This window comes from Rattus norvegicus, chromosome X (assembly GCF_021556685.1).
Source record: "Rattus norvegicus strain SHRSP/BbbUtx chromosome X, alternate assembly SHRSP_T2T, whole genome shotgun sequence".
Taxonomy (NCBI): Eukaryota; Metazoa; Chordata; class Mammalia; order Rodentia; family Muridae; genus Rattus; species Rattus norvegicus.
In genome coordinates, this window is record NC_141554.1 from 106,225,945 (window position 1) to 106,250,113 (window position 24,169).

At 41.6% G+C, this 24,169-nt stretch overlaps 2 pseudogenes; one reads left to right on the forward strand and one right to left on the reverse strand.

The window, feature by feature from the left end:
• Window positions 1-2,871: 2,871 nt before the first annotated feature.
• LOC120099457 (small nucleolar RNA SNORA42/SNORA80 family) lies at window positions 2,872-2,988 on the reverse strand (annotated as a pseudogene).
• On the forward strand, window positions 5,069-7,228 carry RGD1564480 (similar to polyamine oxidase isoform 2; annotated as a pseudogene).

A 24,169-nucleotide genomic window follows, 5' to 3' on the forward strand; every position in this document is an offset into this window, starting at 1 on the left:
CAGTGCTCTTAACCGCTGAGCCATCTCTCCAGCCTTCTATTGTTCTTTTAAGACAGAGTCTCACATAGACAAGCCTGCCTGTAGCTGAGGCTGGCTTATACTCCTGATTCTCCTGTTTCCACTATGCCTGGCTGCAGTTTGCTTCTAAGGGCTGACATATGTTTGCCTCATGTTCCTGCATTACTTGGGTTGCTTCACTTGCCTGTGTAGAAAGCTAGAAATACTGGGGAACTTATGTCTTCCAAGTGACTCCCAAAGGCAGTGACTAACTGATTTCAAGATATAAAAGCCAAACTCCTTTGGCCAAATTCTGAAGCATAATTTACACTTCAGAGTTCCCTTCAGAATGCTGTGGAGGCTCCTACTGTCTCTTAAGTCTTATTGCTTGTTTAGCTTCTTCCCTAGCCTGCTCTTCCCACATCCTTGCTAGTATCCCCCGGGAGTGTCCCCTCAGTAAATCACTCACATCAAGTCCTAATCCTAGGTTGTTTTTTTATCTGAGAGCAGCAGTAAGTTGTGGAGTTCTGTATGAAACTCAAGGCTGTGTCATGTTGAGATATCTAAACTATTTCTCTCTACTTCCTGCTCTGCACTGTACAGAAAAATGTACGTTTTGTAGGAATGTACGCTGTAAAGGAACATGTAAACATGTTTTTTTAAATGTGAGTTTTCTACAACTTTAGAAAAAATTACAAGCACTCATAATTCTTTTATCCAGAAATACAGTTTCATAGAAAATTTCTTCTTACAGAAACATGTGAAGTTGATATGAATCTTACTTTACAAACTTGGAAACATAAGAACACCACCCTGTGATGTTCAAGATATGAAATTAAATTTGAATTAAGGCTTCTAGGCCACTTGACTGGCGGACTGTTGATCGAGATCAACTCTACTTCCTACCGTGGTCTCCCTTATCTCATCAGAATTGAAAAGTTGGGAAACAGTACAGTTCCGTTTTCATTGTTACATCTCTATTCTTTAGCCATTCTACAAGGCTAGAAACTGCAACTGTTTCTGAGTTAGGATGATTCCCAAGCTTGGTTACTGAGGCTGTGAGTTTAGATCTATATATCCTGTCTTTGTAACTGTATTGTTGAGATGTTCTTTTCTGAGTTCCTGATAAGGATGTTGGTTGGGCACCACTCGTAAATTCCACAGGCTCTGCTGCAGACTGCTTTGGTTTTTCCCAGTCTTGGGAAAACCTCCCAGCTCCTCTACTTTCCCTCAGTCTCTCAATCACCTCTGCCCCATCCCTTTGAAGCCTAATCTTCCCCAGGAACTCAGGATTTTCCTGAACAAAAAGCCGGGAAGGGTGGTTGTTGACAGACAACAATTATTTTCAGCCCTATAACACCAGCTTCCCTGGGAGTTAAAAAGCACAATGGATCTGATTATCTTTATGGAATTGGGAGTAGAGATTTAAAGAAAAGGCAGAGCAAAGAAAAAAATATATTTGTGTGTATGTTTTTAGAGCTGACCACATAGTATTAAAATTTAATCTTAAACAGTTTCTTGATATGTAGCCCTTGCTGTCCTGAAAAACTCATTATGTAGACCAGGCTAGCCTTGAACTCACAGAGATCTCCCTGCAGGGTTTAAAAACCTGTGCCACCTTGTCCATCCATAATCTATTTTTTCTTTTTGGTTTATGCATTCTTGGTGTGTGTGTGTGTGTGTGTGTGTGTGTGTGTGTGTGTGTGTGTGTGATATGTGTATGTGCGTATTCATGTGTGTGCACATGTACGAATATGTATGTGTAGCTCAAAGGTCAAAATTTGGTAGCTTGGACCTGGGGCTTGCAGATTAGGCTAGACTATATGACCAAGAAGCTCTGGAGACTCTCCTCTCTGAGACCTGCCCAGTACGAGGATTACAAATACGCGCCACAGTGCCATATTGTTACCTGGGTATTGGAGATTGAACTTGGTTGGCTCCTCTTTTTTATGCAGCAAGTAATTAAACCAACTGAGCCATGTGGTTTTGTAATTCTAGAGCTCAAAGGAAAAAGAATGTTCCTCATACAAAATGAAGAGAGATAAAGAGGACAGAAAACACACAAAAATAAAAAAAATGAGGTAAGTAGTTACTTCTGTTAAACATAAATGTAACAGTTTTGGTCCCTTCCTCTAGCTTTATGAGAGCATTCATTCACCCACATAGAAATGACATGCACTCACAGAGCAGAGCAACATGACAGTGTTTTTGCTGTTCTCAGTGGCTCCGCATAGGTGGCTCACAATCTCCTGCCCCTTCCATTGCTTGCAGAGTAAAGCTTCAGTGATTCCTGACTCTTACCAGGTTTTTCGTAAGAAAGCACAGGCCCCTTCTTTTCTTTACTAACATGCTGCTCAGCTCTCATCTTCTCATTTTTCCAGAAAAGAAGTGGGTAAAAGGTTCAAGCTGGACTGTGATCCCAAGGTCTTTACATCTCCAGGGCACTTCCTGGCACCCAAGGATCATGCTCCTGAAATTGGTGGATCAGTTTATACGAGCAGGGAGATAGTAGAATTCTTCTTTGGGAAAAGGCTGTTTGGGGCTAAGAACTATACTGCAGGCTCAGCACTTACAGACAGGGAGATGCTGAGTCACGGAGGGAAGGAGTGTATGGAGACTATTTTAAAGAAAGTAATCTACTCTCAGTAAAGATAGATAATCTGTCACTGTAGAAGACCAGGTGAATAGTTTCTGGCAGCACCCCATGAGTAATGAGAGAAGAGAATGAAAATAGGGTCCTTGGGTGACCTCTATCTTCAAGTTTCTTGAGAGTTATCTGCCCAAATCAAAATTGGAAGTGAAACTATAAAGGGGGCTAGCAAAGTAGTGGTTAGGTACTTCTGATGAACTCTCTCTCTCTTTTTTTTTCTTTTCCACTGTGTGACCCACTTCAGTGCCAGCAGCCTACATGCACCAAGGCTGGGCAATGGTTAGGAGCCAGTTTGCTCTAGCAGGGGACCTGATGAACTCTCTTGAAACATTTGTCATTCCTCTCTCCAAGTTTGAAGAAAAAAATTGTTGTTTTTTTTTTTAAGTAGGAAACAGGAAATATCAAATAAATCATCTAACGAATAAGATTCCTATGAAAACCAGCAGTAGTTTCTCTGCCTATGGCTGAACTGACAGCCAGCACCCTGGGGGCTAATTCAAAGTGTTAGGGCAATAATGTAGTTCTTGGAAGGAACATCATAAACACATAATATTGAAGATACCTTGTCACCGAGTCCACAAAAATTGAACCTGTGGTCATACTTTCTTTAAATTTCTGCCACAAATCACCCATCACTGTAAACTTTAGGTGATAAAGGAGAGGACAACCTGGAAAATTGGTGTCCATGGGGAGCTGTTCTTTCCAACACATCAAAATGATGAACACTCGGCTATTAGTAGAACAAAGAGAAGTCTTCCTATGCACATCCAATCTATCCATCACAACAGATAATTGGCCAAACATCTTTTCATGTTGAAGTTAATTGTCTCTCTTCTGTTCCTCCTCCCATTAGAGCCTTGCCTGACCTTCAAAATTTAGAGATAACTTCAGGCAACTCCTAGAGAGGCAGCTTCTCTAAAATGAACAATTCTGAAACTTAGTGACTATCTGGGACTCTGGGAAGAAGATAGAAAGAATGCCATTCTCACTGATAAGTAGATATTAGCCCAAAACCTTGGATTACCTAAGATACAATCCACAGAACACATGACACTCAAGAAGGACAAACAAAATGTGGATGCTTCACTCCTTCTTAAAAGGGGGAACAAAAATATTCATGGGAGGAGATATGGAGACAGTTTGGAGCAGAGACTTAAGGAATGACCATTCAGAGCCTGCCCCACCTGGGGATCCATTCCATATACATGCAGCCACCAAGCCCAGACAATATTGATAGAGCCAAGAAGTGCATGCTGACGGGAACCGGATATAGATGTCTCCTGAGAGGCTCAGCCAGAACATGTCAAATACAGAGATTAATGCTAGCAGCAAACCACTGAACTGAGAATGGGGATCCCCGTTGGAGGAGTTAGAGAAAGGATTGAAGGAGCTGTAGGGGTTTGCAACCCCATAAGAACAACAATATCAACCAACCAGAGCTCCCAGAGACTAAACCACTACCCAAAGAGTACACATGGACAGACCCATGGCTTCAACTGCATATGTTGCAGAGGATGGCCTTGTTGGGCATCAATGGGAGGAGAAGCCCTTGGTCCTGCCAAGACTGCCCCCCCCCAGGGTAGGGGAATGTCAGGGCAGGGAGGGGTGGGTGGTTGGGTGGGAGATACTCTCATAGAAGCAGGGGGTGGGAGGATGGGATAGAGGGTTTATGGACAGGAAACAAGGAAAGAGGATAACATTTGAAATGTAAATAAAAAGTATCTAATTAAATAAAAAGAAAGAGTGCCACCCTCCCAAAAACCATATGCACATTCACCATTACCTTTTGGTATTTAATACCTAACTCAGGCTTTGATCACAGCACCATGAATATTTATGCAATTTAATATGTAAAAAATATAGTCTGTATTTTTGACATTACTTAGAAGTTTATTTTATTAAAATATTAATGTAATATTCCTTTAATATCTGACAAGGATTGTTATATGAATTCTGGTTGTATAATTTAATGTTTATCACAAATCCATGACATGGGTACCACTACTATGGTGGTTTTATCAAAGAAGAAATGGAACTTGAAGGAGTTTGCACTGGCTAATTATAATAAAGAGGGCTGGGATGCAGATACAGATTAGATGAGTAAACACATATGTTCTCCGTCAGTAAGATGTTCCATGGTAGGTCAACGGTTCCAGTTGTCTTAATTCACAAATAGCTTGATGACATACTTGTAAAGATTTAAGCACTGGAGGCAGAAGGATGTGAGAGAAGAAGGGTGTAGGGGTTAGGTTAACCTAAACTAAGGATGTAGGAAGATATTTTATGAAAACAGTGTAATTTGTAAGCTAATTGAAAGTATTATTTTAGGAGCGGGGCCCCGCACAGGCCGCAGCGGCTGGCTCGGCCCTACGGGTCCGGGCGGCGGCTGCAGGAGGAAGCCTGGTGGCTGCGGAGGAGGGGAGGCGGAGAGGCCGAGGCCGCTCACTCGCAAAGACGCTCCCCCGCTCCGCAGGGAAAGGCTCCTAGAAAGTGAGGTACGGACGGTATGCAAAGTTGTGAATCCAGTGGCGACAGTGCGGATGACCCTCTCAGTCGTGGCCTACGGAGAAGAAGGGGACAGCCTCGTGTGGTGGTGATCGGCGCCGGCTTGGCTGGCCTGGCTGCAGCTCGAGCACTTCTGGAGCAGGGCTTCACGGATGTCACTGTGCTCGAGGCTTCCAGCCACATTGGGGGCCGTGTGCAGAGCGTGAAACTTGGACACGCCACCTTTGAGCTGGGAGCCACCTGGATCCATGGATCCCACGGGAACCCTATCTATCAACTAGCAGAAGCCAATGGCCTTTTGGAAGAGACAACAGATGGGGAGCGCAGCGTGGGCCGCATCAGCCTCTACTCCAAGAATGGCGTGGCCTGCTACCTTACCAACCGTGGCCGCCGCATCCCCAAGGACGTGGTTGAGGAATTCAGTGATTTATACAACGAGGTCTATAACTTGACCCAGGAGTTCTTCCGGAATGGTAAACCAGTCAATGCTGAGAGTCAGAACAGTGTCGGGGTGTTCACCAGGGAGAAGGTGCGGAATCGCATCAGGGATGACCCTGACGACACAGAGGCCACCAAGCGCCTGAAGCTCGCCATGATCCAGCAGTATCTGAAGGTGGAGAGCTGTGAAAGCGGCTCTCACAGCATAGATGAAGTGTCCCTGAGCGCCTTTGGAGAATGGACGGAGATCCCTGGCGCCCATCACATCATCCCCTCGGGCTTCATGCGAGTTGTGGAGCTGCTGGCTCAGGGCATTCCCCCACATGTCATCCAGCTGGGGAAACCCGTCCGTTGCATCCACTGGGACCAGGCCTCGGCTCGCCCCTGGGGTCCTGAGATCGAGCCCCATGGTGAGGGTGACCACAATCACGACGCTGGGGAGGGTGGCCAGAGTGGAGAGAATCCCCAGCAGGGGAGGTGGGACGAGGATGAGCAGTGGCCTGTAGTCGTGGAGTTCGAGGATTGTGAGGTGATCCCAGCGGACCACGTGATTGTGACCGTTTCGCTGGGCGTGCTCAAGAGGCAGTACACCAGTTTCTTTAGGCCATGTCTGCCCACGGAGAAGGTGGCCGCCATCCACCGCCTGGGCATTGGTACCACTGACAAGATCTTCCTTGAATTCGAGGAGCCCTTTTGGGGCCCTGAGTGCAACAGCCTGCAGTTTGTGTGGGAGGATGAGGCAGAGAGCTGTACCCTCACCTACCCGCCTGAGCTCTGGTACCGCAAGATCTGTGGCTTCGATGTCCTTTACCCACCAGAGCGCTATGGCCATGTGCTGAGTGGCTGGATCTGTGGGGAGGAGGCTCTCGTCATGGAGAGGTGTGATGACGAGACTGTAGCTGAGATCTGCACGGAGATGCTTCGACAGTTCACAGGGAACCCCAATATACCAAAACCTAGGCGAATCCTGCGCTCAGCCTGGGGCAGCAACCCATACTTCCGGGGTTCCTATTCATACACACAGGTGGGCTCAAGTGGGGCAGATGTGGAGAAGCTGGCCAAGCCCCTGCCCTACACAGAGAGCTCCAAGACAGCGCCCATGCAGGTGCTGTTCTCCGGTGAGGCCACACACCGCAAGTACTACTCCACCACCCACGGTGCTCTGCTCTCTGGCCAGCGTGAGGCCACTCGGCTCATCGAGATGTACCGAGACCTCTTCCAGCAGGGGCCCTGAACGGTGTCCTCACTGCCAAACGTGTTCCTTAAAGAACCACTAACTCGTGACTGCTGGTCCCCGTCCCTTGCCCCCGTGCTCTTAATTTCCTCATTGTCTGTAGAATGGGATTTGCCTTCTGTAGTGGACACTGGGCTGACTTCCGACCTGGCTCTATAGCTTTTCTTTTTCTCCAGGCTGGGTAACGACCAGGTGGGATCCTGCTCCCTGCTTTCCTCCTCTCTCCATGTTATTGCAAGTGCCTTCAATACTTCGTGTTTTGGGGATAATAAAAGAAGTGACCCTTCCCCCCCCCAAAAAAGTATCATTTTAATCCAAAGGAAGTTGGAACAGAAGTATGCCATGTGGATGAACAATGTTCCTTCCAGAAGATAATGAGTTATTAATAAAAATCTCAGTGCAGACACATGTTACCTCCTTGTGAGTTACGGTCAGGGATGTCCCATGGGCACCGCAAACAACACACGCTATTGTTATTGCTCTTAGTTGCCCACCATAGCTAAATGGGAAGAGCCTATTGCTGAATTCAACACATACTTTAGTTTCAGGACAGAGAGATGAAGCTTGAACTGACTAGAAAACTTGCTCCTTGCTGGCTGGCTTTCAGAATGCTGGGGGTGCCATGCAGGCCAATAGGGTAGAAAAGACAACAACAGTCTTACCTAGTACTGAACCTCCAATGCAATAATACTGACCTGACAAAGAAGGCATACCCAGAAGCACAATCCTGGCCAAACTAAAGGAGGATAATCACCCACCCTCTTGATTGGATTTGACGCTTACTCCATAGAAGGAGACTCATAGCTGGTACTATAAACATGCCCCAAACTTATTGTTAGGGAGGTTATAAGCCCTAAAGGGGAACTTAATGTTTATTGTTTTGCTAAGTAGTCATATTGTCCAACTGTCTCCTAAATGTTTAATACCTATAGGTTTATGCTACTTCCAATCTTTGTCAGAAAGGCTTCTTACTGCATTAGATAGCAGTTGACTCAGAAGCTAACAACTGTTCAAGGAGCTGCGAATAAGTGACAGAGTTCTCAGCCATGAATGGGACACCTATATCAGCCTCTTGTAAGGCTCAGAGATCACAGAGGAGGAAGCAGAAAGAACATAGGAGTTGGAGGATAGGGAGGAGTGCTGTACAATACTGCTTTCTGGACATGACATGGCTGTTGCATACATGAATTCACAGGGACTGTAACAACAAGCATAAGTTCAATCCAGATGAAATTCTAGCATGGACTGTAGAAGAGTTCATGAGGCTTAGACTCTACCTGAGGAGATATTGGTAGTTGATAGTTGCTGGGTGAGTGAGAGTAATTTCGAGGGAGAGGGTGTGGACACTGGCCACTGCCCATGCTCAAGTGGATGGCAGCATACCCCTGTGTATGTGGGCAGCACTAATTTGACTCACTGAGTTAAAAATATACAAGGAACAGAAGACATGAAGTTGGGAATGAGATGTATTGGGATGAACCTGGAGAGAACTGGAGGAAAAACTGGGGGCACATATGTCCAAGATTTACTATAAGTGTTTGAACATTTCAAAGAATAAATAAAATATACCCTTAAATATAAAAAGTTGAAACATTTATTTATACTGTTTTAAAAATTATTTTTTTTAGAATTTCATTCAATGTATTTTTACCCTCCCAACTTTATGCTTCCTCTTTTTTTCTGACTATAATAACCCATCAACTCCAATTTGTGCTCTGCATATATTCTTGGTTGTAGAGCCATCTACTGTAGCCTGACCTTAATGAAAACATGGAGTCATGCCCTTAAAGAAAATTGACTCTCTCATTTCCATAAGCCATCAACTACTCACAACTACTCTTCGGTTGTGACTATAAACTCCTTCTCGCTTCATGATAAGTTGCAGATCCTGTGAGGGTTATGAGTTCATGAGTGCAATGTCCCTGTTACAGACTTGGTGAGATCCAAGAGCTAAATATGACGTCGGGAGACACTTTGACAGTATGTTCATTTAGCAGAGTAATAGCTATGGATTCTCTCCTGGGCCTATGATCTCCTTAATAGTAGATTCTTGACCAGATTTACAGTACCAGGCATGCGTTTACTCACCTGGAGTAGGGCTTAAATCCAACCAGAGAGTAGTTAGTAACCTCCCAACAACACTGGCGTTTCATGGACAGGCACGTCCTGCCAACTAGTTATTATTTACATAGATGGGTAAGATTTTGATGAGATACCCATACCTCCACCCCTCAACCCCCATTCTTGCCAGAAGTAATCTGCATAACACCTTCAGGTATATGAAAGATGACCAACAGGAAAGAAGTACCAACTTGATTTCTCCATGTCCTGTGACCAAAATATGTGGTGTCTTCCTTAAATAGGATTGATGGGCAACGAATAGCAATAGTAATAATGGATGTGTTGTTTTTGAGGTATTCAGGACACCTCTGAAGAAGCAGGAATATCTTATACCTAGCACTAGTTACTTTGGCAACCTAAAGCATCTGGCATAATCATAGGCACCTGTGTAGGATAACTCCAATTAAATATATAAAATATATAAATTATATATTTAAGTGTAAATTATACTTAATTACATATGAAACTTATTAAGAAATAAATTTCTGTGTGGCCTTTTCAAACAAAAAGGGTTAGTTACCCCTCCCCCAATTCCCTCTTCTGCCCCACTCTTCCATCCCTCTCTCCACTTGACCCTCCCCTTTCATAATTCCCTCTCCCACCTTTATATCACCTAAGATAAAAATACTATTTAAAATAAGAAAAAGAGGTTTTACATCACCGTGTATTTTTTCCTTTTCTCTTCTTTTTTTTTTTAACATGCTCTTTTAGCTTTTCTGATGCTAAAGATTGAACCTAGGGCCCCATAAGGTTAAACAAGTGTTCTACTGGTAATTTACCTCCACAGCAACGGGGTTTTTGAAATACATGTATTAGCATATTTCTAAAAGTGTTAAAGAATGAAATACAATTTTTAAATCCCAGAAATGTTGATCAGTGGCATCTAATTGAAGTCCTAGAAATAAATCCAAGTACCTATGGACACCTTATTATTTTTTATAAAGAAGCAAGAAATACATATTAAAAAAAGGCAACAACTTCAAGAAATTCTGCTGGTCTGCATGTAAAAGAATCTAAATAGATCCATATTTATCACCCTGCATAGACTCAACTACAAAGAGCAAAAGACCTCAACATAAGACCAGATATACTGAACCTAATGGAATAGAAAATGGGGAAAGCCTCGACCACATTGGTACAGGAAACAACTTCCTGAACACAACACCAATGGCTCAGGCTCTAAGATCAACAATAGACAAATGGGACCCCATGAAACTGAAAAGCTTCTGCAAGGCAAAAGACACTGTCAATAGGACAGACAGAACGACAGCCTATAGAATAGGATTTTTTTTAACTAACTATAATCTGATAGAGGGCTAATATCTAAAATATATAAAGAACTAAAAAACACTAAATATCAAGAAACCAAATAATACAATTTAAAAAAAAAACAACGGAATACAGATCTTAACAGAAAATTCTTAATAGAGGAAACTCAGGTGGCTGTGAAACACTTAAAGCAATGTTCAACATCCTTAACCATCAGGGAAATGCAAATCAAATTTAATTTGAGATTTCATCATACATCTGTCAGAGTGGCTAAGATCAACCAAACAAGTGACAGCTCGTGCTGGTGAGGATGTGGAGCAAGAGAAACACTCATTCCTGGCGGGAGTGCAAACCAATTTAGACACTGAGAATCAATATGGCAGTTCCTCAGGAAGATGGGAATTGATTGACCTCAAAATCCAGCTACATCACTCTTGAACATATACTCAAAGGATACTTCATCCTACCACAAAGACATTTGTTCAACCATGTTCATAGCAGCTCTATTAATAATAGCCTGAAATTAGAAACAAGCCTAGCGTTCCTCAACAGAAGAATGGATAAAGAAAATGTGGGGCAGTTACACAATGGAATACCACTCAGCTGCTAGAAACAATGATATCATGAAATTTGTAGGCAGATCGATGGAACTAGATAAGATCATATTGAGTGAGGTATCTCAGACCCAGAAAGCTGAATATTTGCTTATATGTGGGTATATATATATATGCGTGCACAAGAATGGGGGGATCAAGGAGGAAGGACAGGGTAAGGGACAAAGGGTTGTTGGAGTGACAGTTAACATTAAGGAATGTTTGAGGGGTAGTACAGAAACCTAATACAGTAGAGATTTCCTAAAATATAAACAATATGTATCAAGGCATTTTAAATGAAATCACCAGATAATAGGAGAGACAGAATCCCAACTGGCCATCTCTTGTCACAAAACAAAGCTACTAGTACCAGGATTGGGTTATGTCCAATTGAGTTTTGGGCTAAAGCAGCCTCATAGGAATCCCCAAACAACCCAGGCTATTACCAAGACCACAGGGTACTCTGCAAATGAAAGCAAGACCCTATTGCAGAAGACAATACCTACACAGCTCATTAAGCAAGATGTCACACTGGTGCCAACTACATAGAACCTTCACCCCTACATACTAGTCATCTTTGATACAGAAAGGTACTCTGAATGCTATCTAAAGAGAAGTGTAAACACCAAACCCTTTATCTTCAATGCTGTCCTGCCTGCAATATATGCTATGGTAATGGTGGCACAAAGCTTGTGGGAGCAGCAAAGAACTCATTTGACTTAATGCCTACACCATGAGACATAACCCATTCCCTACACTTCTTAGCTGACCAAGAGCTACAGATTAGATAGTCCAGAGACCAAAGGTAAAACCAAATAATATGATTTCAGAAAAGGAATCTTCAGATACTCTCTATTTTTTTTAAATTAGTCCTCTCACAGAACAAAGTTTATTAAACAGGTTTTGATTATATTCAGCTGCCTTACCCCATCTCCTCCCAGATCCACTGCTCCCTCCCATTCCTCCCAACTTTGTGCCCTTTAAAAACAAAACCTTTAAGACCAAGTTGTTCAGTCCAAATGATTTGTGGGTGTGTGGTCTTCCACTAGAGCATAGTGAGCTTCCTGAGGGCTCCACTCATAGAGCAAGCTGACTCTTCCTCTCCCAGAAGCTAACTACCAATTGTTCTACAGTTAGGGATGGGACTATGTGCTCTCTCCACTGTCCATGCTGGGGTTTGGCCTGGGGTGGCCTTGCATAGGTCTGATGATTGCTGCCAATTCATATATACAACTGCCCTACTGTGGCATGCTGCATATTTTTATATTGTTTTATATTGTTTTTTTAACTGTTTTTGCTAATGATGTTTGAGTTTATATTCAAGGAAACTGCTAATCTTAAATATCACCCTATTTTGGTCTCGTCTACGTAGGATTTTGGTATCAGGATAAAAAGCTAACCTCATGAAATCAGTATTTTCTCCTCGATTGCTTTCTAGAATTCATAGTAATTATTCTTTGAAGATTTGGCAGAATCAATTTTGCAATTTCCTGTATAAATTAGTGTGAGTTATTCTACTTTCATTTTTAATGATTTTCATTTATGTCTCTATCACGGAAATGTCTTCTTCGATTTTTTTTCATGTCCTTAAAATGTGTGTTTACTCGTGATTTCACAGCTGCTCCTAAACTTAGTATATTTTGATTAGTGGAGCTTTCAGTGTGGCACTTTCTGAAAGCTATTGAGGACATTATATCCATAATTTTATGCCCTGTGAGAGGACCTACAGGGAAAGGCAAAACTGTCTGTTCTTTTGAGAAGCCACAGGGCTCAGGCGTTCAGTGAGGGCAACTACTGTAAAACCCAGAAATGGCAGACATGGAGCACGGCAGCCAAGTATACATGGCAATATGAACTTGCCACAGGATGCTTCCTTCTTCCTTTATCCTGCTCTATTCCAACGCAAGAGCGTTTGCTTAGTTGTTCGCAGTGCATTGTTGGGGAAAATTCCCTTTAAAAATTAGCGATTATCCAAATTGTACTTTACTATTGTTTTCCATTACAAACGTAAGCCTGGATGTTAAAATTCAACAATATAGGCATTTACTGTTTAACATTCCACTTTTACACTTTTCATTTCCTTGTTCTTCTTTCTCTTCTTTATTCTATATGTTCTTTGGTTCCAGCTTTTTGTTGACATCACCTGTGGTTCCTTTTATTTACTTGAGATCTCCATGCCTTTCCATAAGCATTTTAAAAAAGTAAGGCGGCTGTGTTAAAAAAAAATCCGTGCATATATTGTGTAAATTCCTGGCTAATTATCACTTACTGCATGACTTGAAGCACTACCCACCCTCCCTTCCTCATTCAAAGGTCCCTATCCAGAATGACTCAGCTCTTCAGACATCTTAGAGCCTCTGGTGAAACCAAGCCAGGCCTCACTAACTTAAACACATCACAATTGTCCTTTCTAAGGTTCAGGGATCTTTGTGGAAGAAGGGTTCAAAAAATTGATGCTGAGAACATCAAGGAAACAGTGTTTTCTAAACACAGTAGGGTTTGTGCATAGCGATTGTGACAGCATGAACAAGCTCTGGTCAGCCAAAGCCCCATAGAGAGGGGAAGACAGGCAAGAAATCCCACCACTAGCTGAAGAAACTATATATTCTCAATACCTATTGGCTTATAATTTGGGGTGGAATATTACTTTGGGGACCACCACTGTGAAATGCTTTGGGCAGTGAACTTGGCAGAAGAAATGTTGTCTAACTTTGCTCCTTAGCCCAGTAGCTGGTGGGGAAGAATGAGGATGGGGAGCTTTGAATGGCCAGCCATCTGCTCCAGACATTCCTTTGTTACATTCCTTTGTTACTTTACTTCCTAGTTAAAGGAGTTAGTACACTTCTGTTCCACAAACATGCCTCAGGCTTTTGTGTTAGTTTCTGCTCTTCTGATAGTTAAACCCCTAATGACAGCAAACAGGAAGTGACTCAGCGTGTAGACTCTGCAGCTGGACGTCTTGCTCTGTTCTCAGTAGGCTGTGTGCTGTCAGGTAACCTTTTAGAAAAATCAATGAAATAGTTGTTGATTATGGCAATTTATACCTCAGTGGGTTTCTGTGAGTATAACCTAAGACAATGTAGGGAGAACATGTTAAACAGTGTTTCTCATACAGTCCCATGCAAATACAGTTGGAATGTAGTGATTATATAGAAGGTATCTGTTGACTTAGATGTGACAGAGGTCTCTAAAAGTCACACAGCTGTGGCTTACTGCACTATGAAAATGTCAGACAACTATTCCCTGTACAAGAGGAGACTCACTGGGAACTCTGGAAAACAAAACAAAACAAACAAAACCAAAAGAACAAAAGATAAAGGTTTTAGAAATTATTAAATTATGTGGTGTCTCCAGGCAATATCCTGTCCCCGCCAGGCGGGGACCCAGTTATTCAGGGTCCCAAAGGGGCGCTACCCTTGGGCCTAAATGGGGGGCGAGAGAAGGAGACCAAGCAAGATTCTGTTGTCAAGGTCTCGTTTATTGGAGTGAACGTTACAACTTTTAAGGCTTTCAGGTAGGGGGAGTGTCCTTTGTGAAACACAGAGGAGGGGGAATTGAAGATATAGACAGTGATACTGAAAGAGCGTATCCCTAAACGGGGAGCCGCGTCTCTCGCTCCGATCGTAGGGTGGGGTACCCCCAGGAATCACGAGGAGCCATTCTTGATGTATAAGCACGAGGTAGCTTTATTAACGAGATCCCAGGTCTTAGCGGGATCCCGGGTCAACACGTATCTCACACAGGAGACAGAGGAATCGACCCCGAGCTTCCAAACTCGGGGGTTTATATAGGGGAGGTAAGGGGCATTCGCGAGGTTACACATGATTGGTCAATTCAAATGGTGCACAGTTACTTTCGGTGCGAAATTACATCAGCAAGGAGTACGTGCTCTCTAGCAGCTCGGCAGGCAGGTAGGGTGACTCATCTCACTCAGGGGGGTGAAGGAAGGGGAGGGGTTGGCTACAGATGATCAATGTCCTTGGGGCTGATAGTTGGTTTGGCAAGTCCTATCTCTGGCTCTCCCTCAGGCACGTCCCGCCCTGCACATCCGGACTCTGACAATGAGCAACCTTTATGAAACTCTAGTTCTGCACATTCGGGCTCTGACAATGAGTAACCTTTATGAAACTCTAGTTCTACAATACCTGGAGGCAAAGAGGTCAGGCGATGAGGTCAGGTGGTGGAGACACTGGGTGTTGACTGAGGAGATAACTGGTATCTGCTCGAGCTGAGGCATCCCTTGAATGTTATACTCCTGTGCCGTAAATTCATGGGAGAGGCTTTATCCAATAATCTTAAGATTTATGGCAGTCATCTTCGGGGTGAGTCTCTGTGGCCAAACAGCCCAGAGTCACCTAGTCACTTTGAGCCATGCAGTCAAAAAGCGGCTAGGCCCAAATCCAATATGACTCACTACAATATCCCATTCAGTCCTTTGTCCTCCCCCGTCTTGATCATGTGTGTGGCAATAGTGGATGTAGGATTCTTGCTATTAGAACTGATAAAGTTAAGCTTAATAGAATACTTATGATAAGCCCTCTCTGAGGCAGCTTGTGTTGAGAGTTGACCTTATACTTGTAGCATGTAGCATGGAAGGATGATATGTTGACAGTGAAAAGAATTTGCTCATCTAAAGTCTTTCTTAATTTATGTTACGTCCCAGTAGTCACAGCAGCTCTTAAAGGAACAATACTTTAACTTATCTCCTTAAATCTCAACACTTTTTCTGTTGAGCATTTTCCTCATTAGACAAAGATGTCTCCTCTCTGACAGGAGTGCAGTCCTGACATTGCCTTAATCTTTTCTCAGTCTGGACCTGTGGATAATGTCTTTCTAAGTAGTACCTTCAAATCCTTGAATTCTTCATCATTTTAATTCACAGCCTTCTGCCGCTCACTCAGACCCCAATAATGGCTTTTCTCTGCTGCACCAGGGGAGTCCTTGCCTTTGCTGAGACTGCTGCTGTTGCTGCCATTGGAGAAAATTCCCCTGTCAGGGAGCTCAGGGGCTTCATTTACACATTCATGAGCTTGGGGCTCAGCTGGCTCTCAGTCCCACTCTGCAGCCTCTCTACTTGTCCTAGTTATCTTTCTATTGCTCTGATGCCTGGAAAAGAGAGCACTCAAGGTTTCCTGCGTGAAAAATTCCTCTCTCTTATGACGGCAGAGCGAAGAATTGCCTAGGCCTGATGCAAGGGTTGTACTAGCTCATATAATGCCTCCTCACTTCTACTAATAATATATGCACAGTTATACATCTTGTTGCTTCTTTTGGCACCTTACTATTTTACTCTTTTTTCATTCAAACAGATGTATGCATCCCCTTTTTTCATTCAAACAGATGATATATGCATCCCAATGAGAGTTTGCAGCAAGGGTTCCCTGTTTCTGTTGTGTTTCTATAAACACCTGAGACAGTTATTTTAAGGAGCCACTGATGAGGTTGGGGTCAGCGGTGTGGAGCACTCACTTAGCACATGTAAGGTTTGGGGTTCGATCCCTCAGTACCCAAAAAGAAAAAAAAAGCAAAACATTTAAAGAAAACCCCTCCCTTTCCCAAGAGGAGAGGACTAAGAAGAAGAGGACACGAGGAAAGCTCAGAACCCAGGGAAGAAATGACAGTATGTTGAATCCAGGATGGTGAGGTCCTGGATAACCTTTAAGAGTCCTGTGCCTTGGGAATAGGGAGGCAAAGATTAAAACAGAGGCAGAAGGAACACCCATTCAGAGCTTGCCCCACATGTGGCCCATACATATACAGCCACCCAATTCGACAAGATGGATGAAGCAAAGAAGTGCAGACCGACAGGAGCCGGATGTAGATCGCTCCTGAGAGACACAGCCAGAATACAGCAAATACAGAGGCGAATGCCAGCAGCAAACCACTGAACTGAGAATAGGACCCCCGTTGAAGGAATCAGAGAAAGAACTGGAAGAGCTTGAAGGGGCTCGAGACCCCAAAAGTACAACAATGCCAAGCAACCAGAGCTTCCAGGGACTAAGCCACTACCTAAAGACTATACATGGACTGACCCTGGACTCTGACCTCATAGGTAGCAATGAATATCCTAGTAAGAGCACCAGTGGAAGGGGAAGCCCTGGGTCCTGCTAAGACTGAACCCCCAGTGAACTAGACTGTTGGGGGGAGGGCGGCAATGGGGGGAGGGTTGGGAGGGGAACACCCATAAGGAAGGGGAGGGGGGGAGGGGGTTGTTTGCCCGGATACCAGGAAAGGGAATAACACTCGAAATGTAAATAAGAAATACTCAAGTTAATAAAAAAAAAAGAAAGAAAGAAACAGAGAGGTCTGGGCAGCATACCACACTATCTATTACACTGAAGTCTTCAAACAAACAAACTGTTGTTGTAAAAATATAAAAAAAAAAAGTAAAAAAAAAAAAAAAGAGTCCTGTGCCTTGGACTGGAGAAGCAGCTGAGAGAGGTAGTGGAGCTGAAAGGCACCACGACAGGAAAGACTTTTAAGAGCATCACTAAGGACCATTGGCCCAAACTTGTATCTAGGACTTGATGTTTTCTTACAACCAGTATTTGCTTCCCACCCAGTGCTTTGCACTGGTGCCTAAATACAATACTACTAAAGGGAAGGGACATACACCGCACAAGAATCAATTCTTTCTTTCTTTTCTTTTCTTTTTTCTTTTCTTTCTTTCTTTTCTTTCTTTCTTTCTTTCTTTCTTTTCTTTCTTTCTTTCTTTTTTGGCTACTGCATGTACATGGTAAATTCAAAATAAAAATTAGGTTGATTTAATTTTAAGCACATCTTATTTCTTGTTCACTAGATTTTCTTTCCTCTCGTATCCTCTCTTCTCAATTTGGTTTAGGATCTCCTTCTGTCACCCCAGCTGATCTCACTGTTTCTGCCTCAGCTACTCAAGTTGCTGGGATTACCAGTATGTACTACCGTGCCTGATTTGCCTACTAGATTCTTACAAGAAAAATATTGTTCACGCACTAAAATCTGTCTGTGAGCTTGCTTTTGGGGGTATCTGGTAACTATGAGTATAGTTGGCTTGGTTTTTGTTTTTTGAGACAGGTTATCACTCTTTCCCTGGCTGGTCTAGAATTTCCCATGCAAATTAGAGATCTGCTTGTTTCTGCCTCTCAGGTGCTATGATTAAAGGTGTGCATAGCTATGCCTGGCATTACTAATAATACTAGTCTGTCATACATAACAGTGACTTTGGAATGGGATTCTGGGCAAACGTTGTTTGTAGAGATTCAGAGGACAACAAGTTGGCGGGAGTCTGGGCATCCCTAAACAGATATCTATAGTCAGTCTTTCTGCTCTTGCCTATTTAATGTGAAGATTATTATAAGATTCCCTAAATAGAAGATTCAGGCTCAAAAGTTCATAGCTATCCCACGGTATATATCTATACAACTATGATGGTTTGTTTTTGTTTTTCCCTTATATGACTTTGGAGCCAGTTATGAAAGCAATTCCTGGTATTTCAATGCAATGACTAAATAAGTAGAAGGCAAGCTTGCATTGTAAATTCTCATGCTTCTTAAAGAACAAAGTTGTCTCTTGACTTCAGTGTCACATTTTCACTGTCACTATAGCTCCAGTGAAATAGGACTAATATTTTTTTCTATCTCTAAAAAATGCAAGGGCAGAGCCATCAATTGGTTATACTTAAGATCAGCTGGAGTGTTCTTGTGGTGGTTGAGTTTGATTATTTATTTTTGTCTCTACTCTAGAAAGTATATTCAGAACAGGATCCAATGACTCGCCATCTTATAATAAGATCAACCTGGCTTTCTCCTTTTTAGGTACAGAATGCTTACAGAGGGACATTCATTTTTTCCAGCATCCTTTACACATGTGAGCCAATGTAAAATACTAGCTGTTTCCTACTTCTTTGACTCAACAGAGATTCACAGAGGCCAGTCCCATGGGCTCTGAGCTGTGGCCTGGGTTCTGCTGGATGGAAGGAAGCCAGCCAGATGGTGGGAGGATCTATGCTTCACCTTCTTCACATCAAAGGATGGGAGCCTCTGGATTTGGTTTGCTGGTCGGAAGTGGATTTTGTACGTGTAGCAGGTGACTGCTGCCTTTAAAAGATTCAAAAATCCACTTTAAATAAAACTGCTCCAAGGGAAAATTGAGATTATAACAAAAAGAGCATGAAAATTCAGTTCAAAGGCTTTATATGATTTAATTAAATATAAAATTATCACTAAATACTCATCATACTCAGATTAAATAATAGAAATTTAGTTTAGTCTTCATAAGCCTATATTTATGTATTGATGGAAAGAGCAAAGAAGTTCACAGAAATTAAAGATCAATTAGAAGTTATATGTAAGTACCTCTAACTTTCCTAATAGATGATACTCTTTAAGAAGTATAAACTTTCTTTTACTAACAACCTATTTTTTCCTTTGGAACCCTACAGGTATACCATATCAAGGACTTTATATTTTCTCCTCTAAATGCAAAGTGAATTATTTAAAAAAATAAAAAAATAGGGAACAATTGACATAAACTCTGGCTCAAAACATGCATTAAATTCTTAGCATTTAATAAAAAACATTAAAGGATTCTTCTGTAAAGAACTCCTTCTTTGACATCATATCACTTAGAAAAAAGTCAAGTTCTCTAAATAATTTTATGCATCTTACTCTACCACCCTGTACTTGTTATTTCAGTGATCAGATCAAGAAGAAAGAAACAAGAGAAGGTGCATTTCTATCTTTGAAAAAAAAACGACGCAAAATAAGGGTTGGAGAGATGGCTCAGCGGTTAAGAGCATTGGATGCTCTTTCAGTGGTTCTGAGTTCAATTCCCAGCAACCACATTGTGGCTCATAGCCATCTAGAATTAGATCTGCTGCCCTCTTCTGGTCTGAAGGTATATATGCCGGCAGAACACCATATACATAATAAATAAATCTTTAAAAAAAAAATCCGTAATCTCATAGAAAATCTTAGTATTGTTTCAGTCATAAAAGAAAACAGACACAAACTTCTAACCTTAAAAAACCACTTATGAACACTAAATGTTCTTCCACCATCGATGTTTTTCCTCATTATTCAAAAAATTTTTTTCAGCAGGACAACTACTAGAGTTGTCCAAAGTACTATGTGCTGAGTCATGGAATCTTTCCTTTATCACTCAGTTACGGCTGCCAGATTTAGCAAGTAAAGATTCAAGACACAGTCTTAAATTTGAATTTCAGGTAAACAACAAATACTCTTTAGTATAAATAGGTCCTATGCAATATTTAGTATCCCTGTTATATTCGGAAACTCTGCTGGCTGTCAAGTTCTCTGTCTACATTTATTGAAGCATCTTTCATTCCATAATCACCCCTCAGTCCCAGCATTCCTTTCATCAGGTCCTAGTCATCCCACACATATCACAACAAACCTCATATTGTTCCCCTCTTTAGTCTCTGTCTTCTGCATGTCATCACTAGAATAAATATTATTTTTGTCATATTACTTTCCAGACTAAAAACTCTAAATTGTTGTTAAACACATAGTTCTCCTATTTTGTCTAAAATATTTCAGAGCAAATAAAATAAAGATTCAAAATTATTTTTATAAAGCTATTAGTAATTATAGAGGTTATAAATATGGTTTCTCAATAAATTTCTCAATATTGGAAACAAAATATTACTAAACAGAATTTAATACTATCCTTAAAATTATAAATTGAACAGGACTACATGAAACTTAAAACATTTCTGTATGTCGAAGAACAGCATCAGTCAGACAAAGCAGCTACAGAATAGGAAGATTTTTATCAACTACATAACTGATAGAAGGCTAATATCCAAAATATATAATGAACTAAGAATACTGGACCTCAAGAAAAGAAACAACCCAATTAAAAATGAGATACAGATCTAAACAGAGTTCTCAATAGAGGAAACTTAAATGGCTGAGAGACACTAAAAGAAATGTTCAATATCCTTAGCCATCAGGGAAATGCAAATCAAAACTTACTTTGAGATCTTATCTTATATCCATCATATTGGCCAAGTTCAATAATACAAATGAGAGCTCCTATTAGCAAGAATATGGAGTAAGGGGATATCAACCATTGCTGGTGAGAGGGCAAACTTGTGCAACCACTATGAAATTAGTGCAGTGGTACTTAAGGACGCTGAGGGAAAATCTCCTTCTCCCTCAATATACAGCTATACGTCTTTTGGGCGTACACCCAAAGCATGCTGCATCCTACTACAGTGACACTTGCTCAACCATGTGCATTGCTTCTCTGGTCATAATGGTCAGAATGCAGAAACAGTCTAGATGTTCAACAGAGGATGAATTGATAAGGAAAATATGGTACATTCATATAATGAAATATAACTGAGCTGTCTGAAAAACGAAATCAGGAAATTTGCATGTAAATTGATGGAGCAAGAAAAAAAATCCATAAACCCAAGTGAGGTAACCCAGACCCAAAACAACAAATATGGTATGTGTTTACTTGTATGTGGATATTAGCTGTTAAGTCTTCAACAAGCAGTCTAAAATCTATATAACAACAGAAGTTAGGTAGAGAATAAGGGACCAGAGGGAGCACTGGGCCACTCTAGAAAGGGGAAACAGAACAGGTAAGTATGAATGGATGGGGTAAGAGGAGACTGGGGAACAATCAAAAAGGGATGTGGAAGCAAGAAGAGGGTGATGGAGGGAATATATGAACATTGGGAGGCCATTTGATGGGTTGTATGAAAACCCACTATAGTAGAAGCTTCTTAAAATATATACACATATGAAAGAAATCTAAATGGAATTACCAAATAATGAGTGAGACAAAGCTCCAACTCAACATCTTTTGCCACCAAATGAAACTTCTAGTGCCAGGAACTGGTTACATCTAATTGCGTTGTTAGCCAAAGGGGCCCAATGGAAACTCCACACAGTGCAGGCTGTTGCCAAGGCTCTCCACAAGCTGATGTTGAAGATAAAACCCACAACAGGGAAATTAAACTACTGCCTACCTAGCGCCTTCGCCTCTACTGACTATTGTTCCGGGTACTGGAAGGTACTCTGCACTCCACCAAACACGCAATCCAGCTACAGATCTACACTCTACAGTGTTAACTTGCCTGCAAGACACACTACTACAATAGTGAAAAAGAGCTTATGGGAGTAACCAACCAGCATCTGGTTGGATTTATGGCCCACTCCATGAGATGGAACCTATCTGTGATGCCTTCCAGGTGGCCAAAAAAACCTGAGATTGGATGGGCCACCAACCCAGTAGAAAACCAAACATTATTGTTCGGTTAAAGGAACATAGCAATAAAAATGACTCCTAATGACATTTTGCTGTAAGCATAGATCAGTGCCTCACTCAGCCATCATCAGAGATGCTAACATAGAGTCTCAGAACTGGACAGTGTGAGAGATTTCGGAACACTCTGTCCTAAATAGGATGTCTTAATTAACACCTCTCCAGAGTTCAGGGAGCTATGTGGAAGAAGAAGCAGAAAGATTTTAAGAGCCAGGGAGAATGATATAGACACCAAGGAAAGAAACACTGCCTTTCAGACACAAGACAACTATACATATGAACTCACAGGGTCACTGGCAGCATGTACAAGGCCTTCGTGGATCTAAGGCAGATAGGATCCCAGTGCCGACAGAAGAAATAAACACCCTATCCCACCACTAACCAAGAAACTATCTATAGTTGAAACCTACTTGCAAAGGAAAACTTAGTTTTCTTCAAGGGAATCTCACTGGGTCTATTAACCACATTTAAGAGTAAGCCCCACACCCAGCAGTAGATAGCCAACGCAAAATGAACTCAGTGGTACTTTTGTAAACATTTTGTTGCATATTGCTCTTTGGGTATCCTTAATTTAGTGGTCTTTTTTGTATATAATGGTTTCTTGTTTCATGTTTTTATAGTGTGAATATATATGTGTGTATTTTATGTGTTTTTTCTAAATTCTTTTTTCGTTGTTGTTTGCCTGTTTGTTTTCTAAGGAGAAAGAGAAAGAAAGGTGTGGAGTTGGATAAGTAGGGGAGGCTCTGGGTGGACTAGGGGGAGGAGAAGAGCATAATCACAATATATTGTTTGAAAAATATTTTTCAAGAAAAATTCATGCATTTAATGTCAGTAATCTAAACTTCACAGTATAAAGAAATCTATTGCAATCAGTCAGAACAACAGTTAAAGTGAGAAAAATGTATGATCATCCTTATAGATACCAAAAAGGAACATTAACACTATTGCTCAATTTTGACTTTTGAAAGTCTTTATAATATTGATAAATATATTTTAAATCAAGAGCCAGAGTCGTGAATAGGGAAACAGTGTGCAAGAATTTTCATCAACATCAGAAACAAGGCAAAAGTGCTATTTAAAAGTGTTCTCCGGGACCTCCGTTGAAGGAATCAGAGAAAGGACCGGAAGAGCTTGAAGGGGCTCGAGACCCCATTTGTACAACAATGCCAAGCAACCAGAGCTTCCAGGGACTAAGCCACTACCTAAAGACTATACATGGACTGACCCTGGACTCTGACCTCATAGGTAGCAATGAATATCCTAGTAAGATCACCAGTGGAAGGGGAAGCCCTGGGTCCTGCTAAGACTGAACCCCCAGTGAACGTGATTGTTAGGGGGAGAGCGGTAATGGGGGGAGGGTGGGGAGGGGAACACCCATAAAGAAGGGGAGGAGAAGAGGTTAGGAGGATGTTGGCCCGTAAACCGGGAAAGGGAATAACACTCGAATTGTAAATAAGAAATACTCAAGTTAATAAAGATGAAAAAAAAAAGTGTTCTCAAAGCTAGTGTTTAGTGCAATCAAGAAAGGAATAAGAAACATAAGTGATTTCCAAAGGTAGTGTTTAATGCATCTAAACATGAAAAAGAAATAAGAAGCTTAAGTATTAGATGGCAGAAAACAAATCATACATTTATTTATAGATATGATGTAACACACGGTGAGCTAGTGGTATCCAACTAATCCCAGCACTTGGGAGAAGAGTGTGGATGATTAAGGCAAGTTCAAGGCAGGGCTACATAGCCATACTCAATTAAAATAAAAGGCAAAGCAACAAAACACTCACAAACAAACAAACCCAAAAAGAGGGAGAAAGGAGGGGGAGAAGAAAATACTAGATAATAAGCCAGTTCGATAAGTCATCAGTTATACAATTAATTTGTGCAAAGAACAACAACCAAAAAGCTGTCCTGTGACTAAAACTCAGCTGGAGACAAGAGCAAGGAGGTTTTGCCTTATTATTTATTACTGCATTTCCTGAGATACCCACTAAGGTTCTGCTGCTTGATTATTTTAAAAAGAAGTCATTTTCTTGGAGGTTAAGGAACAATAATGTGTCCTGATGGGATGAACTGACATCAAGCTGA